Source organism: Carlito syrichta, unplaced genomic scaffold, assembly GCF_000164805.1.
Source record: "Carlito syrichta isolate Samal-C Ts95f unplaced genomic scaffold, Tarsius_syrichta-2.0.1 Scaffold315405, whole genome shotgun sequence".
Lineage (NCBI taxonomy): Eukaryota > Metazoa > Chordata > Mammalia > Primates > Tarsiidae > Carlito > Carlito syrichta.
In genome coordinates this window covers 34,425-56,526 of record NW_007259501.1, presented here as the reverse complement: position 1 = coordinate 56,526, position 22,102 = coordinate 34,425, and the positions used below count along the sequence as shown (strand labels likewise).

The window sequence follows — 22,102 nt, the reverse complement described above, 5'->3', positions numbered from 1 at the left end:
GAAAATATTCATGATATTTAAATCTAAGATGACCATTCCTGCCCTTTTCATTCTAACATGTTGTATGTGCAATCCAGAAATAGGTTGCTAACGCCATGTTTTAATATAGTGTGAATGCACAAAAGATATATACTAGTGAGTAAAACTACAGGTGAGCTAATATCAGATGTTTCCTATAATATAGTTGCTTAACTTGGTATAAGTTAAAAATAAAAGCTAACTACATTTTTCCTTATCCCTTACCCTACTGACACAAACCCGAGCTTTTCATCAAATAAATAGGTTGCTCTATTTGTGTTTTTAAATGCATTAATCTACATACACACGATATATAACTAGTCTTAGTATATGCATCAGAATATATGTGACAACTAGGTGGTCTCTATAAACATACGAATGATAACTAAGAAGTTCTTTTTCCCCCATTTATTTCTCTATGCCACATGGTATGCATCCTTTAAAGTATGGCCATTTAGTAAAAGAAGTACCAAGTATTTCTTTTGGTTAATGAGTCAGAGATACTAATATATAATGTATGTGAGTCCTCCAGTTACCCTGTGCAAATCAAATTCTTTTAGATGGCACTAGAGTATCCTAAGATAAATGAGAAACTCCTTTTTAGTATCTTTTCTGAGGTGAAATGAGACACTGCACAGATGAAAGTACTATTCTATTCATCAACAATTAAGCTTTCGCTCAACTTTAATTCTATTGAAAAAACAAATTTCATCACATTCCTTTTAAAACGGGGAAAACTGGTGAGTCAGCCAGAGAGTAGAAGGGAGACAGCACAGTCCGCTGTGACACCACCTACATCTAGATTACAATCCTTATCAAAGACGATGATACCTACATTTGCACTGGCCTTGAAGACACAGAAGAAGCTACCATCTTTCATCAACAGGTCAGTGCCACACACATCCATCCCCAGGATATTAGACACCTGGATAGCCAGTTATTTCCCTGTTCACTCAATGAGCACACCATTCCCACACCACCTAGTGAGCAGTTGCTTTGCATTCTCCTGTCTGTTGAACAAGGTAACATGGTGGCAACCACATGGGCTTTCATGACAGTAACACATACATCCTGTCCATGAGACTCCTTAACATATTTCTGGAACAGGTACAGAGCTTCATGGTGAGTAAGATGGCTTGGATCAGTCAAATGATGCTTATCTCGAGCCAAGCAAACAGCTTTATCTCTATGGCCCAGTGTATTCTTCACTACCATTGGGAATTCCAGTGCTTCTGCTTCATCAATCATTTTAACAAAGTTTTCACAGCCACCATAAAAGAAAATATCTAGCAGAGGATCACCATGGCCAGTCAACTCTTGAAATGTCCAGGACTTATTAACACAGTTCAAGATGGCTTGAGGTCAGCTCATCAATTTTCATCCCATCTTCTCTAGATGGTGCAAAACAGTGATGTCACTATCACTTTGCACCCAAGGGGTTGGTACTCTCACTACCACCGCTTGGCGGTATGCATTGATTAGTTCTCCATTGTTCTGGAGGCCCAGGTTTTCCTGCTCGTTGTCAGCACCACCTCATCCACCACCACAGCTCTGAAGTCCAGTTCCTCCTCACAGCACTTGTCTTTCAATGCTCGTAAGATCTTTTTTGGGGAATAGTCTTCCCTGATGTGACCATCTGTCCAAAACCACAACTTGACAGCCACAGAGCGACATATCTTGATTTGTTTCTTCTTCCTTGTCTGGATTATTTCTTCTTGAACAAAAGGTATTTAAGTGACTTGCAGAAGATAATATACAGGACAGGGAAGAGCCAGATGACAGGGTGTATGTGTCAAGGTTTGGAACAGTCTTGAGCATAGGTGCTTCTCTCCCCGTGGAGCTGCCCCACCCTTCCAGCACATGGACGAAGTTCACCAGCCCAGAAGCCTATTATAATTTCTAATGCCTTTATTGATTACTGAGATAATTCTTCTGTTATTTGTATTAGTTAGTACATAATCTTTTTTATTCTAGCCAATGAGCAATTTATCTCTGATATTCTACAACTTTATCATGGTATGTGATATGAATCTAACTTGTTTGAAGACTAATGGATTTCTGCATCTCTAGAACATGATCTCATTCAATATCACCTTTCTCTTATTTCATCTCTTATTTCTTTTTGTAATGCCTATTTGATATATATAGACCCCTTCCCTCTATTCTGCATATCTTTTCACTTATTTAATATTTCCTAGTTTTCTCTTTCATTACAAGTACTTGGTGAATTACTCAACTCTTCACATTTACTAATTCTGTCCTAAGCTGTGTCTTTACTATTTAATCCCTCTATTGTTTGTGCTTTTCACCAAAAAAATTTTATTGGCATTTACATAATTTATAAACTATATCCCTGGTTAATGTTTTTCAGTGGAAATTTTTTGACTTTTCATACTCTAAAATCAGAATATATATATATATCTTTCAACACATTCTAGAAGGTACTTATGTAAGAAAAATTTATATTGTTTTCCTCAAACTTGAATACAACATTTTAGACACAATAATATGCTGAAACAGATTCAAGTTTCATTCTGGATACACCAGGTATAATATCGGAATTACATATGGCTGTTGGGAAGTCTACTGAGTATCCACAGAGGGGCTCTGCCATGAGTTATTGTATATGAAGTATGCTATTTTTTTTTTGTTATCTAGAAGTAATGTTTTGACCATTTTACATTCTGACATGATAGTTGTTTATATGGATGCTTTATTGTGGCTTAGTTTTGTTTCAAGAAATTGGTTCTGTTTTAGCAAAGCATAGGTATAGGTACACACCACAGGACTCCAAAATATGCACAAGGATTGTCAGAAGCTGCTGGGATTGAGAAGTAGCCACAAGCAAGGGAGTGGGGAGCTCCCTTTCTTGTTTCACAGAGCAGTCACAAATTTGTTATTGTTTGAATAAAATTACCTTTTCTATAATGGTATTTTGGACAAAGAGAGAACAAAAGGGAGAGAGACACAAAGAGAAAGAAAAGAAAGATGTTTGGCCACTCTGACTACTTAATTCAGTCTCCATGCTATTTACTGTGGAATAAAGATAATAACACTCAACTTTATTGATCATTTATAAGCTTTCAATACATGTATACATACTTTCTCATAACAAAATTATGACTCAGATACTATTAATTTATCTGCTTTAATGATAAGGCTTTAAAACCAAAGCTCAATTAAAGTTATAACATATTTGTCTGAGGTCTTATAAATAGAACATGTTGGAGCCAAAATATCAGTTTTTTAAAAAGTCGCATGTATTTAGTACAGGATTTTACAGATAAAAATAATATATATGTTTATCATTGTTTATTTAATGTCATTTGCTACAAGATAGATAATCATGTATGTTGGATATATCAATACTCACCGAGTTCTATGTTATAAATGACTAACCTAAATTAATCAATATTCAAGAAGTTTTTTTTTCCTCTCTGCAGGCAACATTGAATTTCTTGAGTATGGACTAATATAACTCTTTTATGACTAATATTCCAAAGATGCAGAACAAAAAACCCCTAAACCTTAGAAAATACGAGGACAAGATAGAGTAGAAATTCATCTGAATTCTAATTGGGGTGTGGTCAGTCATTCTGGATAAGAGTTAGGAGAACTTCATTTGATCCTTTCAGTTGTACTGTTAGCCCCATATCTTTGGTTGAGGAGACATCCACTAAGATCACATTACTATGTGGCAGAGCCAGAGTTCAAACATAGGCAGTTTGGCTCCAGAGTTCAAGCTCTTAACCATTATCTCTATAACCTCTTGTATACTGATCAGAGGAATATACAAAGGACTTTGATGTCTAAAACATGATATGCAACACAGATATTTCACATTAGTTATATAGAATGCTTGCAGAAAGTAAGAATTCCTAAGAGGCTTCAGTCTGTAAAAACTTTTTGTCCCACTTGCATGAAAAACTTGGAAAAGTGTGCCTCTAAGTAGTTAGAGCTCAGTTTCTGCGCATGCTCGATCAACCTTGCACACATTCGTTTCACACTTCTTCAAAAAATAGTCAATGCTACTGTGCAAACCACTGCCTGGTGACCACACTGTGGTCTGTACCTGTTGTTGCCTTTCCTTGAACCTCAGAGCAAATATCCAAAGCTGCTATCTTTAACTGGATTCCACAATAAGGGATTCTTTCCCATTCTACAGGAGGGGTGGAAAACAATTAACTTCATTTCTCTAGAGTTCTGCCTCTCTCTTTTCTATAAAATTCTTTTACTCTACTCCCCTTGCTCTTTGGTCCTGTGGAAGTTATTAGAATCAAAATGGAATCCCTTATGCCAAACTCTAACACAATGGAGTTGATAGGTCATCAATAAGAGGCTCTGTCACATACATGTCTGTGCTAAAAACTCTTACAAGAACTCTGAAAACCACGACCTTGCCCAAAGACCACTGCATCCTTCCACAAATAATACTTCTGTGAGGACTTCCATCCAGTAATTGCCTATTCAACCTTGGACTGATGCTATCCTTGATATTGATTCTTGTGGCCAAGATAATTGTCTCAAAATAACTCATATAACCTTCCTCAGTTTGCCTTTAAAAGTTTGCCCTTACTCCAGCCTCTCCAGATGTGCCTACTATTCATCGTAGCCTGCATATCCTGAGTTATAATCCCTTGTCATTCATTCCTGAATAAACTCATCTATTTTGAAAAAAAAAAAAAGACCCTATAATCATCATTAGTGGTGACAACTGTCAGTGTTTTATTTCATGTACTTTTCCTAATTTTCTTTTTCTTCTGTTTCTCTCGCAGAACATTGACAGGAAAATCTTTACTTGGGGATGGGGGAGAAGATACCTCTAAATTCCTTATCTTAGTGCTATTGCTATGATTCTGATCTCACACATCTTTGTCCAGAATCTTCCCTCCTCTCCTGCCCTTTCTCTGCACTCTTGATCTGCAGCAGCATCTCTGTAGCCACGTGGGGTGGAGATGATCTGGAGGCTGCCAGGAAACTCTTCCGGGCAACCTCCAGAGCCCAGAACATGCACATCATAAAGAGCACCAGCCAAAACTGCAAAGGTGTCCTTTCCCCCAATAGGTTCTCTAATGCAAAGTCAAAGGCTGTAGAAATCACCCAGGCCTTCAGTAGCATAATATTCCATCTTTAATCACTTCTGCTCATGGACATCAGCCCGATCCTCACAGCTTCCAGATTTTTCTGGCCCATCTACACTTCTTCTTTCCACCCTTTTCTCACTGTCTAGCTCTGATGAGTAGGATTGGGGGCAGAAGAAGGGGGTTCCAAGCCAACACTGATCTGATAAAAGGAGCTGAAAGGGCACATGTGAGAAAATGCCTGCTCTTTCCTGATCTCTCATTCTATGCCAGGAACTGCCCAAATTCCCCTTTTGGAGAATGAGGGCTGACTTGGAGACATCTTTAACCAGTAATCACAGTCAGTAATTTGAATAGAAAGGGCTATTTCAATGGCAGGCATTTCTACTGCATGTAGGAACAGACTCTGAAACGCAAGGGGACAACCAACGCAGAGTCCATCAAGGAAAACAGAAATTCCTGGTGGAAGAAGAACTCAAAGTATGTCTAAATGGCCATGGGTAGAATTAGTCTGGGAGTAGGCACATATGACTCATGGAGCCCTCACAATAACTGTTAATTCGGCGTTATTAGCCTTATTACAGAGTACAGAGCAGTAGCTTCAGAGTAGTCCAGAGTATTTCCACTTTATTTCTTCAGGCCAGACTTTCCCCTAGGCTTCAGACTTCATATAGACATCTCCACTTGGAAATCCCATGTAAATAATACATGCACTATACCACAGTATGTAAAAACTGAACATGCCATCTTCCGCGGTCTCCTCCTTGTCTGGTCATTCTGGGGTCTTTCCTTTTCCTCCATGGGCACATAAATTCAGATACCAAGTTTTTTGACTTAGATATTTTTTGATGCTACCCTCTGTTCTAGCAACACCCTCTGTCACCAACATCGTTGAAGGTTCTCTCATCTGCCTGTTTCAGCAGCTTCCTAGTTAGTGCTGCTGACTTGAACATTTTCTCCATACAACTGCCAGAGATTTCCATCTAAAATATAAGCGGAAACAAGTGTCCTTCTTTAAAAACATCTCTATTTTCCTCTGGGTCACTTGAGCTCACTGTTTAAGGCCTGAGTTCCTTCAGAAAACTTCCCTGGCCCCTATAGGTTGGTAGTCTTTCTGTCTTTGCATCTCCATATTACCTGGAGCATATTGTTTTAGCCCATGTGGATCCAGAGTAAAACTGTTGAGGTGAAAGGGGAAGGGTGACTTATTCTGAAGATTTGGAAGAATTCAAATCCCTCCAAATTATTAAACGCAGGAAACAGAAATAATGCTTAAAAAAGAGCAGGCTTAGTTAGAAAGATGATAGTCTGAAATTTAACTCTAAGATGAAAAGCAAACTGGATAGAAGATGAGAAACTTCCAGGGAATCAAAGATGATATAACTGAATGAAAATTAACATTGGAAACAAGATAGAAGAGAATGGGCACTGCAAAAAAGAAAAACAACAGTTTTTAAGGATAAACTGGGGTTCCCACAGGCTGTAGAAGAAAAGGGAGAAGATGATAGACTTAGGTTTTCTTGTTTGTCATTCATAGCATATGAATAATAATAGTTCCTTACGACACTAAAAAAGGGGAGAAAGATGTATGAAGTAAATATAGGGAGTAACCTACATACGAATGAGTTCCATTCTGAGAGCATGTTCATAGGTCCAACAAAGTTAGTCTAGGTACTCAGCTAACATGATTGGTCATATAGTACTGTACTGTAACAGGTTTATAATACTTTTCATATGTATAATACATAAAAATAAATATACGGCAATGTACAGTAGAGTACACAAAAGTACAGCCACTTGTAGAGGATGCATGCACACAACAATGTCCACCACACATGTGAACTAACTTATGTCATTGGGCATGCAACACGTTTGCATATTTGAAAGTTTGCTACTTGAAGGTTTGTATGTAGGGGACTTACTGCATAGGCTTTTTTTTCTTTCTGATCTATCTAATTTTTCTATTGATTGTTGAAAGTGTCAGTCTGAAGATTACAATTATTGTGTTGCTGTGTATTTTTGCTTCATTTCTGACAATATTTGCATCACATATTTTGGAACCCTAATGTTATATATACATATACGTGGTGTGTGTGTGTGTGTGTGTGTGTGTGTGTTTGTGTGTGTATATAAAATTGATTATAGATTCCTGATAAGTAAGCTCATTTTACTATTATATAATATCAGTCTTCATTTCTTGTGAAATATTTGACTTGAAGATTATTTTGTTTAATATAATTATGATCACTTTACTTAATTGTGATTGGTATTTGCATAAGATATATATTTATATATTTTGATCCTGCTATTTTCAGCCCATTTGACTTCTTAGAGCCAAAGTGAGTCTCTTATGAGTATAAACAGTATATTGTAGCATCTTGTTTTTTCTTAATGCATTTAGCCACTTTATTTCTTTTCTTTAAAAAGTTCAATCTATTTATACTTAAAATAATTCCTAAAAGAAAAAAATTTGTAGCTACAATTTTATTTATAATTATTTTAAATTCTTATAGCTAAGTTTTCTGTCATTTAAAAAACTGACTTTGTAGTAACATGCTTTGATTCATTTCTCATTTCATTTTGCATACCTCCTAAAGATATTACGTTTTCGTGTTCACCTTGAGAAATGGAGAGTACATAGAACATCTTGAACTTATAACAATATATTTTAATCTCATAACAACTTTGTTTCAATTAAATACAAAACTATACCTTTTTATGTCCTCCATTTTGTTAGAAATATAATAAATTATATCATTTTATGACATGTATTTTGTAACAGATTTGTACAAATTTATGTTTTCTTAAAATTATATAGCAGAATTTTAAGTGTCTTATGAATCATCATTATGATGGTAAAGAATATATATCTGTGTGTGTATTTATCTTTAAGAAACAGTTGTATATTTTCATATAGTTTTATGATGCTGTTCAGGATTGTTTTACTTTTCAACATAGTGGGCTCCATGTAGGATTTTTTGTAGGACTGTTTTAGGGGTGGTAAACACCCTCAGCTTTTGTTTATTTTGGAATGTCTTTATTTCTTTCTTATTTTTAAATCTAATTTTTATTATTTTTTAAAATGTTAGATTTAATGGGTACACATGTGTGTTCATGACATGGACTTATTTTATAGTGTTGGGGATTGAATCTCAAGTGGCCCATTCCTCTGATAGTGAATATTATGCCTGTAAGTATTTTATGAACTCTAACCACCTTCTTCCCTTCTCTCTTTTTGGTGTCCCAGTGAATGTCTATTATTTTCATCTTTGTGACCATTTGGCTTCTACATATGAGTGAGAACAAGTGATAAAAGTGATGCTTGGCTTTCTGTTTCTGAGACAGATTACATAGGATAATGACCTCCAGCTCCACCCATTTGCTGCAAAGGACATGACATCATTCCTTTTTATGGTTGTATAGTATTCCATGATGTACACATACCACATTTTAATTATCCACTGATGAGTTGATGGGCATTTAGGTTGATTCCACATCTCTGCAATTGTGTTGTGCTTCAATGAACATATGGGTGCAGGTGTCTTTTTTATATCATGACCTCTATTCCTTAGGGTATATACCTAATAGTGAGATTACTGGATTAAATGGTAGACCTGTTTTTCACTGTTTGAGAAATCTCTATACCAATTTCCACAGAGGTTGTACTAATTTACACTCCTATCACAATGTATAACTGTTCCCTTTTCTACACATCTGCACCAGCATCTATTGTTTTTCTATTTTTTTAAATTTTAAAATGAATTGCAAGCTTGTGGTTTCTTTGTTACTGTGGCTATTTGCTCAAGTTAATGCAAATGGACACACTATGTCAGAAAAAGACACACATGATACACAGAGAAAAATATGATTGTATTTTGTCTTTTTTCTTTTTTTTCTTTTGAGTCAGAGTCTTACTCTGTTGCCAAGACTGGAGTGCAGTGGCATGCTCGTGGCTACTGCAGCCTCCACCTGCTGGGTTCAGGCAATCATTCCACATTTTTATTAATTTTTAACAATGACCATTCTGACTGGTGTAAGGCGGTATCTCATTGGGGTTTTAACTTGCATTTCCCTGATTTTGAGTGATAGCGAGCATTTTTTATATGTCTGCTGGCCATTTGAATATCTTCTTTTGAGAGATGTCTGTTCATGCTGTTTGCCCACTTTTTAATGGGGTTGTTTGCTTTTCTCTTGCTGATTTGTTTTGAGTTCTTTGTAGAGTTTGGATATTAGTCTTTTGTCAGATGTATAGTTTGTGGATAACTTCTCCCCTTCTGTAGGTTGCATATTTGCTCTGTTATTTCTTTTGCTGTGCAGAAGCTTTTTAGTTTAATTGTCTCACTTATTTATTTTTGTTTTAGTTAGTTGCATTTGTTTTGGGGGTTTGGCTATAAATTCTTTGCCTAGACCAGTGTCCATAAGAGTTTTTCCTAAGTTTTCTTGTAGGATTTTTATGGCTTCAGGTTGGACATGCAAGTCTTTAATCCATCTTGAGTTAATTTTTGTATATGGTGAGAGATAGAGATCAAGTTTCATTTTTCTACATGTAACTATCCAATTTTCCCAGCACCATTTGTTGAGTAGGGTGTCTTTTCCCCAGTGTATGTTTTTATCTGCTTTGTCAAAGATCAGTTGTTTGTAAGTGTTTGGGTTTATTTCTGGATTCTCTAGTCTGTTCCATTGGTTCATGTGTCTGCTCTTGTACCAGTACCTGCATATGCTTAATAGAAGGAAACTTTTTGAGATGAATAAAGAGCTACAAATATAGATTTAAAATGCCTTTTGACTTTTTAACGTTATAAGGCAAAACTGATAAAAAAGAGATTTTCATTTGAACAAATATTGGTGAAATTTCTTCACTTATAAAGAAAAAATGTTTGTTGCTGTTCTTGTTGTTTTTTACTTAAAAACACTAGCTAGACTGGCTTCAGGCTTACTTGTAATTTTGAATGCCAGAACAAAGAGAGAAGACTACCATTTTTTGGAGAAAGTTTGAGCCCCCAAATTGCATATTCAATCCAAAACTTTTTATGTCTGAAGGCAACAATAAAATAACATCAAAATTAACAGTTGTAGAAATTACAAAATACAAATATGGACAAAGAAACAAACAGAAATATTGCCACATGGGAGCAATCTTAATATAATTGGGAAGCAAATTAATATGAATTATACAGAAGCTAAAAAGTATACATGTAAATTGTACATGAATAATATGACAATGAGCACTAAAATCTGCTAAATGCATAAGTTTAAATATTTTTAAAAATAAAGTTAAAACAAATACTAAATAAACTTAAAAGCTAATAAACTTAAAAGTTAAATACCTGTTGATTTTTGATAAATAAATATATAGAATGAAAGAAATACCAGAAACAATAAAATTTCTATTTCTAAAACCTTAAATTATATCAATGAAGATTATGAAATGGGTGAATAGGGAATAAAGAAATAAGTTTGGGGAGGCCCAAGATGGTTGACTGAAGACATCACATGATTGCTGTTCTCAGCAAAGAACTTATATGGAGGAGTGGATCTACAGCTCTGAGGGTCAGTCTAAAAACTTAAGTTGTGATTTATTGGACAGTCACCTGGGTACATAAAAGGCAGACAGTTCCAGGGTCTGGACACCCCCGGTAGTGGCCCCATCACGAGATTGGGAGCGCACCCTTGGGAAGGAGTGAGTGGAAGTGACAGCTTTTCTTCCTACACATCTCACACAAGCCTCTGCAGTTCCAGCCAAGGGAGAGACAGCCCACACCTCCCCGCTCCCCGCACCCTGCCTGCACCAGCCAGACACAGATCTGCCCTTAATTGGGATAGAGGCACTGGTGAGATCCAGGTGGACACTGGGGAACCCAAGCTTCCGAGGAGTCCTGGTACTGGGGGCCATCAAGCCCCTCACCCTACACAAAGAAGCTCTGCAGGAAACACCCTGTGGAGTGGTCTGTGCTGCCTGGGTATTTCTCCCTCCCTCTGTCTCCAGCACCAAGCAGGTATGACATGCCCACTTTGGGTACATTTCTCCAGGGCTGGCATTCCTTTCAGCCCCAGATCAGGACTGCAGAAGCAGCTTGCCCTCAGAAGACTGCCATCACTGGGGTAGCAGGGTAGACGTAGGAGGTGAGGCACCTCTGCATTTCAGTGGCAGCAGTCCCTCCCACCTGTGGACTGAGGGAGGAATACCAACTCTCCACTAAGAGACAGCTGCCTCCCTTCTACTCCAGGGTGAAAAAGACAGTCTTGCCTACAAGGAAGATGGCAACCCTGTGCTTCCAAGAGCTTGTGCCATAGGTCCCTCCTGGTCACATACCAATGCTGTCAAAGAGACATGGGCTGGGGGAGGGGCTGCCAGAACTCCTGGACAGGCAGGGCCCCTGGTGCATGTGCTGAAGGGAGGAGAAAGCCTCTGAACTGGAGGAAAGGACTCTCCTCACCTCTGTCAGACTGTTTCAGTGAATCAGTGCCAGATGGTTTTCCCCAGCTCACCACCCTTCTTGACACTCTGTCCTTCCCACAGGGAGCCCAGAGGAGAGAGGTCAAGTAAAACAATAAGAACTGCCACCCTAATAGTAGCAATTTTATCTAGTAAAAAACAACAAAACAAAAACAAAAAGAGAAGAGTGTGCACTCACAGATGAGGAAGAACCAGCACACACACACACACACACACACACACACACACACACACACACACACAAAACCAACCAAACAAACAAACCCCCAAAACCAACAACAACAACAAAACCCTCCAATAGTTTGACGTTTTATGTTTAGGTCTTTGATCCATTTAGAGTTGTTTGTGTATGGTGTTAGGTAGAGGTCTTGTTTTAATTTTCTGCATGTGGTCAGCCAGTTTTTCCAGCACCATTTACTGAATAAGTTCTCCTCTCCTCAGTGGTTGACAGTGGGGGCTTTGTCGAAGATGAGTTAGTTGAGAAATTGAGGTTTTGCTTCCCGAATCTCTGTCGTGTTCCTTGGTCTATGTGCCTGTTCTTTTACTAATACCAGGCTGTTTTGATTATTGCAGCTTTATAATAAAGTTTAAAGTCTGGGAGTGTGATATCTCCCACTTTGTTTTTGTTGTTGTTGTTGTTGAGGATTGTTTTGACTATTTGTGGTCGTGTATGTTTCCATATGAATTGTTTCCATGCTGAGAAGAATGTTGCTGGTAATTTAATAGGCATTGCGCTAACTCTATAGATTGCCTTGGGTAGGATTAACAATGTTGATTGTCCCAATCAATGAGCATGGAATATCTTTCCATTTGTTTGTGTCATCTTTCATTTCTTTGAGCAGTGTTTTATAGTTTTCGTTGTAAAGAGCTTTCACTTCTCTGGTTAGGAGGATGCTGAGGTATTTCATTTTTGTATGTGTGTGACTGTTTTGAATGAATTGTGCTTTTTGTTTGGGTTTCTGATTGTTTTTTGTTGGCACATAGGAATGAGACTATCTTTTGCACATTTATTTTATAACCTGAGACTTTGCCAAAGTGCTTTGTCATACAAGGAGGTTTTTGACAGATTATCTTGGGCTTTCAAGGTATAGAATTGTGTTGTCTGCAAAGAAAGATAGCTTAATTTCCTCTTTTCTTATTTGGATACCTCTGATTTCCTTCCCTTGTATGTTTGATCTAGCTAGGTCTTCTAATACTATGTTGAACAGGAGAGGTGGGAGTGGGCATTCTTGTTTTGTTCCGGTTTTCAGGGGAAATTTTGTTCTAATTTCTGTCTATTTTGCAGTATGTTGGCTGTGGGTTTCTCATAGATGGTTCTTACTATTTTGAGGTATGTTGCATCTATGCCTAGATGTCCGAGGGTTTTTATTAAGAAGGGATGCTGATTTTGTCGAAAACTTATGTGTCTAATGATATAATCATGTAGTTTTTGTTTTTACGTCTGTTGATGTATTTAATTATGTTTATGGTCTTGCAGATATTGAACCAGTCCTGCATCCCTGGGATGAAGCTAGTTTGATCCTAGTGGATGAGTTTTGAGATGTGTTGTTGGATCTGGTTTGCTAGAATCTTGTTGATAATTTTAGCTTCAATGTTCATAAAGGATATCTACCTGTAGTTCTCTCTCTTTGTTGGATCTTTACCTGGCTTGGGTGGAAAATGCAGGAGATGCCCTTATAGAAATTGGGACTGGCAACCAATTCTTGATCAAACTCCCAAGTGCCCATGCCATAAGAGATGAGATAGACAAGTGGGACCTCATCAAACTGACAAGCTTCTGCAAAACCAAAAAAACCATCAAGAAAGTGGGAGACAACCAACAGACTGGGAAAAAAATTTGCCAACTGTATATCTGACAAAGACCTAACATCTAGGATCTACAAGGAACTCAAACATGCTGAAAGAAAAGAAAAAAAAAAATAGCCCCATGACAAAGTGGGAAAAAGATATGAATAGACACTTCTCAAAAGAAGACATACGAGCAGCCAACAGACATAGAAAAATGCTCGGCCTCACTAGTCACCAAAGAAATGCAAATTAAAAGTACACTGAGTTATCACCTAACTTCTATCAGGATGGTCATCATCAATAACTCAAAAAACAACAGATGCTGGAGAGGATTCTGGGAAAAGGGAACACTTCCACACTGTTGGTGGGAGTGTAAACAAGTACAAGCTCTCTGGAAAACAGTGTGGCAATTCCTGAAAGATCTAAAAATTGACCTTCCCCATGACCCCACAATCCCCCTACTGGGCATATACCCAGAGAACTCAAATCATTCTATGAAAAAGAATGGAAATATTACAAGGTCAAAAAGAGGGATAAAATTAGGAACTTCGCAGCAACTTGTATGGACTTAGAGTCTATAGTACTGAGTGATCTGTCACAGAAACAAAGAACTGAAACTACATTTTCTCACTCAGAAGCAGACCTTGAGCAATTATCATCATACTATATAGGGGGATTGGCAGTAGTGGGAAACTGCCGGGGGACAGGGGTCACACTTTATCAATAAGTGTACCTGCATAATGAACATTTGTTTATCTAGTCCTGAATTGTACCCCACATCTTTAAAATAAAAAGAAGGCTTTAGCAATTCCCAAAGCCATAGGAGTTGACACCCATAAAGGGGCTTCCCAGATCCCAAGCAATGGAATCCTTCAGAATGACCTGTCTCTGTCTCTGATGATAAATATAGAATTCAGACTATTCAAGACTATCTCAATGGGATCCCCAACAAAGTGGACACACAAGTCATTCAGGTCACAAAAACAGTGTAGGTAGTAAAAGTTGACCTGGTCATTCTAAGAAGGAACCAAATTGAACTTCTAGAAATTAAGAATTCTCTCCTAGAATTTCAAAGCACAATAACAAACCTTAGCAGCAGAATCAATTAAGTAGAGGAAAGAATATCAGAGCATGCAGATCAAATTATTGAACTAGCCTAGTCTGGGAATGAAAAGAAAAGAAAAGACTTAGGAAGACTTCTTATTCTTATGAGAAAAGCCAACAAGAGATCTGAGATTATGTAAAGAGACCAAATCTATGGCTGATTTGCAACCTTTGGAGAGAAGAGGAAATTGAGAACACTTTGGAAAAAATATTCCAAGATATCATTCAAGGAAACTTCCCCTCTCTTGAAGGAGAAGCTATCAGGCAGACACAAAAGATTCAGAGAATTCCTGTTAGGTATTACATGAAAAGACTATCCCCAAGACACGTAATAATCTTTCTTGCCACAATGAACATGAAAGAAAATATGCTAAGTACAACTAGAGAGAAGAGACAGACCATCTACCAAGGAGCACCCATCAGAATTGAAATAGATCTCTTCAGGAGAAACCCTATAGGCCAGAAGAAATTGGGGCTTCATCTTTAATAGTCTTAAAGAAAAACAACTCCTGCCAAGCTGAACTTCACTAATGAAAAGGAATTAAAATGATTTCCAGACATCCGATCTCTAAGAAAATATGCCACCTTCAAACCAGTTTTTCAGGCGATGATTAAGAAAGTTCCAGGCCCAGAAATCAAAGGACAGTTCCACTCATCACAAAAACATGGGTAGGAAAAGAATTCACAGCCCATACAAATCAATCACAAAGCCTCATATGCAAAATAGCATCTTAATAGTAATATGACAGAAATAAACCCCATATATTAATAATTAACTTAAACATGAATGAACTGAATGTGCCACTCAAAAGGCACAGAGTGACAAATTGAATAAAGCATGATATATACTTCTGCTGCCTTCAGGAAATTCATCTCACTGCAAATGACATCCAGAGACTGAAGGTAAAAAGACTGGAGAAAGATCTTCCAGGAAAATGGAAAACAAAAAAGAGGAGGAATATCTATTCTCCTATCAGACAAAACATCCTTAAACCAAAACAAGTTTAAAAGGACAGTAAAATACACTATATTTTAATAAAAGGTTCAATATACCAGCAAGAAATATCCATCCTGAATGTATATATATCCAACATAGGAGGCACCCAGATTTATAAAACAATTGCCAGTTAAATTAAGACAGGACATAGACAGCCATACAATTATAGTCAGAGACTTTAATACCCCACTAAAAGCCTTAGAAAGATCATTGACATAAAAACAAGGAAATTTGGAACCTTAAGTTGACATTCAACCAATTGGATCTAATAGACATCGGCAGAACACTTCATTCACTAACCACAGAATACACATTATTCTCATTAGCATATGAAGCACACTCCAAGATCAACCACTCATTCAGATATAAATAAGTATGAACACATTTCAAAAGGTCGAAATAATACCAAGTATCATTCAGATCACAGTGTAATAAAAATAAATACCCTCACTAACAGGAATGCCCCCAAACACACAAATATATGAAAATGAAATCACATGTTTTTGAATGATTTTTGGGTTAACACAAAAATCAAGACAGAAATAAAAAGATTCTTAGAAACAAAGACACAACATATCAAAATTTTTGGATACTATGAAATCAGTGCTGAAAAGGAAATTTATAGCACTGTATGCACATATCAAGAGAATTGAAAGAACTCATGTAAACTCTCTAATGTCACACCTAAGGGAACTATAAAGACAAGGGTAATTCAATCCCAGAATCAGTAGAACAATGGAATGATCAAAATATGGCTACAGCTAAATACGGTAGAGACCAAAAAGCATACAAATAATCAATGAGATAAAAAGCTGATTCTTTGAAAGGATAAGTACTATTGAGAGACCCTGGGCACATCAGCAGCAGCAACAATGACAAAAACAACAGAGAGAGAGAGGAGAGATAAGTTTGAATAAATACAATTTGAAATGAAAAAACTGAGCACAGAGGCTCACACCTGTAATCCTAGCACTTCGGGAGTTGGAGATGAGAGGATTATGGAGCTCAGGGGTTTGAGACCAGCCTGGGCAACATGGCAAGACCTCATTTCTACAATAAATCAAAAAATTTACTGGTCGTGATGACACACACCTGTAGTTCTAGCTACATGGAAAACTGAGGTGGAAGGTTCACCTGAGCCCATGCCACTGCACTGTAGCCTGGGTGACAGAGTGAGCCTCCAACTAAAAAAGAAGAAAAGAAAAGTGAAGATTTTCAGAAATTATTGTGAACATCTATATGCAAGTATACTAGAAAATCTAGAGGAAATGAAGAAATGTCTGGCATCACATAACTTTTCAAGTTTGAAACAGGAAGAAACTGAAATCCTAAACAGGCCAATAACAATCCAAGAAATTGACTCAGTAATCAGAATCCTCCTTGCCAAATAAACAAAAAACAAATCCTGGGCCAGATAATTTCTCAGTTGAATTCTACAAGATGTACACGGAGGAACTGATACCCTTCTAGTGAAAACATTCTAAGCACTTGAGAAGGAATGAATCCTCCCTAGCTGATTCCATGAAGCCAGCTGGACACTCAAAAAAGGCAAAGACCCAACAAGAAAAGAAAACATCAGGGCAATTTCCCTGATAAACATAGATGAAAAATTTTCAACAAGATTCTAGCAAATTGCATTCAACAGCACATTATAAGGAGCATCCATCATGACCAGGTGCACGGTAAGTCCTCTACATATGAACCTTCAAGTTGCAATCCTTCAATGATGTGAATGCCATTCACATGCCTAATCACATGCTGTACTGTAAGTTCACAAGTGTTTTCTTTAATTTGTTTTTTTATGTATTATTTGTATGAAAAGTATTATAAACCTATTATGGTGCATTATTATATAGCTGATTATGTTATTTGGGTACCTGGGCTAATTTTGTTGGGCTTACAAACAAATTGGATTTACAAATGCACTCTTGGCATGAAACTCATTTGTATGTAGGGGAATTATTGTATTTCATTCCTGGAATACAAGTCTGGTTCAACATATGCAAAGCAATAAATGTAATTTATCATATAAACAAGTGTGAAACCAAGAACCACATGATTATCTCAACAGATGCAGAAAAAGCATCTGATACATTCCAACATCCTTTCTTGATAAAAACTCTCAAGCAACTAAGCATCAAACATTCCTCAAAATAAAAAGAGCCACCTATGACAAACCCGCAACCAACATCATACTTAACAAGCAGAAGCTGGAAGCATCCCCTCCTAAGAACTGGAACAAGACAAGGATGTACATTCTCATCCCTCCTTTTTAACATAGTACTGAAAGTCCTGGCCAGAGCAATTAGGCAGGAGAAAAAAGTTAGGGGTATACAAATAGAAAAAGAGAAACTTAAATTGTCCCTCTTTGTAGATGACATGATTCTATACCTAGAAAACCCTAGAGAGTCTGTCAAAAACCTCCTTGCACTGATAAGCAACTTCAGTAAAATCTCAGAAAAATTAATGTGCACAAATCAGTTGCATCTCTATACACCAATAATAAGCCTGCAGAACTGAATCAAAAACACAAGACCATTCACAATAGCTACAATAAATAAATAAAATACCTCAGCATTTATCTGGCCAAAGAGGTGAAAGATCTTTACAATGAGAACTACAAAAGACTACTTAAAGAAATCAAAGGTGACACACACACAAAATGGAACATCAAGATGTCCATTTTACCCAAGGCAGTTTTCAGATACAATGCAATTCCTATCAAACTACCAGCAGTATCTTTCACAAACCTAGGAAAGTCACTACTGAAATCCATACGGTAACAACAATAACAACAAAAAAGTCCAAAGCCCAAATAGCTAAAGAAATCCTTAGCAAGAAGAACAAAATTGGAGACATCTCACTCTCAGACTTCAAACTATACTACAAAGCTACAATTACCAAGACAGCATGGTACTGGTACAAAAATAGACACATAGACTAGACCAATGAAACAGAACAGAGAATCGGGAGATAAAACCATGATTTATTCCAGTGAATCCCTTCTGGCTGGGATTTTAAGTGTTCCAACCCTGATGTAGGTATGTCTCCTTTCACTTTGTCATCACTGCAATTAAATGGCTTATAGAATGCCAGATATTTCAACATGGGATTCCATAAAATTCACTGGACCAAGAGACTTATTTCATAACAAAGGAGTTGCAAAAATGGATACATGACCATAGGAGTCACTCATTCTATCTTATTGCCCAGAATCATCATGTTTTACAGAATGTTGAAGTAGCCTGTAAAAAGGTTCAGCTAGGGGTCTGTTTGAGGATAACACCTGAAAACTGGACACTGTTCTCCAGGTTGCAGTATTTGCAGTCAACCAATGGCTGACGCAAGATGCTGTAACCCTGTTAGAAAACATGAGTTTAGAAACTCGGAGGCAGTAATAGAATTGGTTTCCTGACTTGAATCTATTATATTGCTGGATTAGATATCCTGGATTCTTGGGATGGGGTTGGTGTGAACACTTCTACCAAGAAACGAAGTATGGGGTTCTTTTGAACTTGAGGCTATGACTATCATTGGGTCACTATGGACTAGGGATAAATTGATCCTGATTGCTGTATAGAGCTAGGAAGGCTGCTCAAATGGGACAGGGATATCTACTGGGTGTGTCTTTTTGTTCCTGTGCCTGGTGATCTAACTGAGTGGGCTTATACAGTAAGCATAGTCTGACAAAGGCAAGATGACTAAGGACACAGATATAACAGTGACAAAGTTTGGGGCACTCTACTAAGTCAATAACATAGACTAACCCATGTGCTGGTCAAGGGTAAGGAAAGTGTAGGATAGGGTGTAGATGAGGGACAGGATGTGCAGCAATTATGGCATGGGACCATAGTTGCAGCTAGGGGGGATTGTAGCCCACTACTTGTTCCACTAGCCCCCTTTTATTCAGCTTTTGAAGAGCTTAAGTTGGATCACCACCCTGAAAGGGACTCCATGACTTAATGAATTTAAAGAAGGCCATGAAGAGATCAAAGGTTTCAAGGGGGGTGAATGATGTTGCACTCTTTGTGTATTACTTAGGTTCTATCCTTTTGTCCCTATCTAACTCCAGTCATCTCTGCAGCAGCACAGGTCTACACAGATTTCAACCAGCTTCATTCAGATGCACTATACAGCATCATGCCTTGGAATATCTGCCATGAAACTTTTACTTCCTGCCCCAGGACTTCATGGGCCCCTTAGTGTGTGATGCTCAGGGGAAGTGGATTAGCACTCATGTTCCAGCAATCAGAAAATCCAGGAGGGCAGTAACTACAGAGACAACTTTGACCAAAGATAGAAAGAAACCAAGATACTCATGCTTTTTGTCTTTCATGCCCTGGGCTGATGGCTTTGAGAAGTACAGTCATGCATCACTTAATTATGAGGATTTGTTCTGAGAAATGTGGTATTAGGCAATGTTGTCATTGTGTGGATATTATAGAGTGCACTTACACAAACTAGATAGTATAGCCTACTACCCCTATCCAAAACAAAGCAAAATACTTGTAAGAAGAGTAGCATTGTCTTACATTTATTGCATATATTTTTAATGACTGGTTAAATAAAAGATTGCCAGCATTTCATAGCTGTTTCTGCAATCAGCCTTTGAGATATATTATTTTATTCAGAGTATCTGAAAAAAATCCAGCTCCATTGAGGAGATAAAGTGGAAAAATGAAGCAGTATTTAATAATCCTTTCAGATGATTGTGGATATTCTTCTTTGATATAACACCAAAACTTGATAAGTGGTAGCTGTCACTACACCTAGGCTGTAGAATTCCTGGTGTTCCTAGGCTGCAAACTTACACAGCATATTACTGTGCTGTAGGCAATTGTAACAAAATGGTATTTGTGTATCTAAACATAGAAAAGATATAGTAGAAACACAGTATAAAAGATTAAAAATCATATATCCGTATACAGTATTTACCATGAATGGAGCTTGCAGGACTGGAAGCTGCTCTAGGTGAGTCAGTGAGTGAGTGATGAATTAGTATGAACAAGAAGACTAAGGATACTTCTGTACACTGATATAGTTTTTAGAAACACTGTATACTTAGTCTACACCAAATTGACTAAAAATGTTTCTTTCTTCAGTAATAAATTAACCTTAGCTTACTGTAACATTTTTACTTTATAAACTTTAAAATTTTAAAACACTTTTTGGCTCTCTTATAATAACACTTAGCTTAAGACACAAACACATCCAGCTGTACAGAAATATTTTCTTTTTTTATGTCCTTGCAATTTTTAAAAACTTTTTTGTTAAAAACTAAGACACATACACATTAACCTAGGAATCACAGGTCAGGATCATCAGTATCACTGTCTTCTACCTTTCCATCTTGTCCCACTGCAAGGTCTTCAGATACAAAAACACACATGGAGCTGTTATCTCCTGTGATACCAATGGCTTCTTCTGGAATACCTCCGGAAAGACCTGTCTGAGGCTATTTTACAGTTAAATTTTTTCTTCTAAGTAGAAAGAGAACACTCTAAAATAATGACAAAAAATATATTATAGTAAATACACAAACCAGTAACATAGTTGTTTGTTATCATTATCAAGCGTTATGTGTGTGTTATGTATGATTGGCAGCACAGAAGTTTTGGTTACATCAGTATCACAGCAAACATATGAATGAGTAATGCATTGCGCTATGACTTTATGATGGCTATGACATCGCTAGGTGATAAAACTTTTTTTAGTTCATTAGAATCTTTTGTGATCACCTTTGTATATGCGATTGGTCATCGACTAAAACATCATTATTTGGCACATGATTGTATTTCATAAAACTGGACAAAAACTCCCATGGGATCCACAAAGAGTGCTCACTGATTGGTTTTCTTTCCCTTTCTTTTCACTTTCCCTGTGTCCTTGATACTTCATTTCTAAAAACCGTCTGCACACATATCTCTCTCTCAGGCTGTGCTTTTCGACTAACACACTCAAATTCTAATAATTTTATTTGGATATATAATGCAGCAGCTCTCAAGATTCTGGTCTCAATACCCTTAAAAATCCTTTCTGAGGATTTTGGTCTCGGGATTATATTTTAAAAGAGTATAATCTTAAAAATTGATGACCCCAAAGAACTTAATGTACTGATATTTACAACAGATATGAAAATGTGAAAGTTTTACATTTGTTTATAAATATATTTAAATATATTAATAGATTCATTCTATGTTAACATAAATAATAGTTCATGAAAAATAAATTATGTTTTCCAAAACAAAGCAAAATACTTGTAAGAAGAGTGGCATTGTCTTACATTTTTGCAAATCTTTTTAATGACTGGCTAAATAAGAGATTGCTGGCATTTCATAGCTGTTTCTGCAGTCAGTCTGTGTGATATATTGTTTAATTTCAAGTATCTAAAATAAATTCAGCTTCACAGAGGAGATGAAGTGGGAAAAAGAAGCAGTATGTAATAGTCTTTTCAGATAATTGTGGAGATTTTTCTTTGATACAACGCCAGGACTCAGTAAGTGGTAGTTTCTTTATATTGTATTTTTTATTTGTATTTTTCAAAACTTTATTTATTTTAAGGATGTGGGGTACAATTCAGAATTAGGAATACAAGTAATCATCATACAGGTAAATTTGGGCCTCCCTTTGGTCTGCACTTCGCCTGGTTTGAGATCA

General features: G+C 37.0%; 1 pseudogene; it reads right to left on the bottom strand.

Moving 5' to 3' along the window:
* Positions 1-670: 670 nt before the first annotated feature.
* LOC103275349 lies at positions 671-10,992 on the bottom strand (annotated as a pseudogene).
* Between the last annotated feature and the right edge of the window lie 11,110 nt (positions 10,993-22,102).